This window comes from Echinops telfairi, unplaced genomic scaffold (assembly GCF_000313985.2).
Source record: "Echinops telfairi isolate 266 unplaced genomic scaffold, ASM31398v2 ScPeMD7_70;HRSCAF=299, whole genome shotgun sequence".
In the NCBI taxonomy this organism is placed as follows: Eukaryota; Metazoa; Chordata; class Mammalia; order Afrosoricida; family Tenrecidae; genus Echinops; species Echinops telfairi.
Genome location: NW_022103968.1, coordinates 15,407,127 through 15,408,651, shown reverse-complemented (window position 1 = coordinate 15,408,651; position 1,525 = coordinate 15,407,127).

Genomic DNA, 1,525 nt, shown 5'->3' with positions numbered 1-1,525 from the left:
GCTACCTAACCGAAAGTCTTTGATGTGGACTAAAGGAAGCAGTGAACGTAGAAAAGAAGGCTGGCCCCACTGCGGGTCTATCCAGTCCACTCTCCTTTCCCAGACATTCCACACATCGCTTTGTATCCTCAGAGCGGCAGGGGCAGATGGCGCTCAAAATAAAACGCTTTCTTCAAACGCTTCCCACGGTTTCTTACGTTTGTGGGAGAATGGTAACAATACACTCCAGTAGGGCTGAGAGTGGCTTTCTTCTAAAACCGTGTGGCCATCAACTTCCTCAAGTGGATGGTGGCACCCGTGCTAATACTGGAAGGCTGTATTTTTTGTCTATCATGTGTATGTCTTTAAAAATGCATGGGCACAGGGGATTGTGGGTCCGACCACTATTTGGTCTCCATTATAAATGTGGCTTGAGGAAGAAATCAATATTCTAGTCTAAGATTCTATGCCGCACAAGAAACCAGAAAAACTATAGTCACGTGGCTACCCTAAGCAGTCCGTGGAGGTGTCAGCAGGGTGCCTGGAAACAAAGGGAAAACTATTCCAATTTCATTGCACTTGCCCTCTTTGATTTTGATAAATCGTAATTGGTTAAAAAAGAAAAACAAGACATAGTATGAATAACACTTCGCAACTATTTAAAAAAACGTGAGTAAAACTACTTTGAACTTGTATTTCCATTTGAAGTGTGAGGATACAATTTGATTTTGCACGGCAACATAGAACTCAACACTACAGAGAAAACACACTATCACCAGGTCATCGAACCTTCGGAAACACGTTATCTTTTAAAACGGTAATGCTAACTGGATTCTTTTGAAATGCTAAAACACATTAAAGGGATATTGCCGCTTCTGAGCCCAACTTTTAGAATACATACTGGTACGATTCTCTAAAGGCTTTTCACCTGTCACCCCAACACTTACTTCTTTGAAGAGGAGGGAAAATAACACAAAAATTCAAAACAAATAAAGACTGTCACAACATCTGCATATCGGCCCAGGTATCCTATACCAGAAGTGGGCCGAATAGAATAAAATGTGAAAAGTCATACGCAGAAATCACAGTGCAGGAGAAACTATAAGGGGGAATTCAATGGTGGAAATATGTATGCTATGCTTCGCAATACTGAAGTACGTGTCTTAAATAAGTATAATAAAAATCAAACAGGAGACAAATTCGGTTAAATTCTTTCGGTTACAAAGATGTATATATTTTGTATTTTAAATAAATATACCAGAACATGTCATATATGATAATTACCCTTTAGTATTTAATTATATAAACTGTAAAAAATGGTGTTCAAATAAAATGGTCAACAGTCTCATTTTGCTGATTTCTTGGGGGAACTGATTCTTCAAAAGTATTTTAAACATGATCATATTTGTCTTTCAACTCAATGTTTGTAAATTGTTTCCATTTCAAAAAGTTCACTGTTGGTCTCCGTTCTCATGACTGAATCAATTTCACATTTTAAACTGGCTGAAACCCACAGGAATTTTCCAAATGCACGTTATTTAAAATC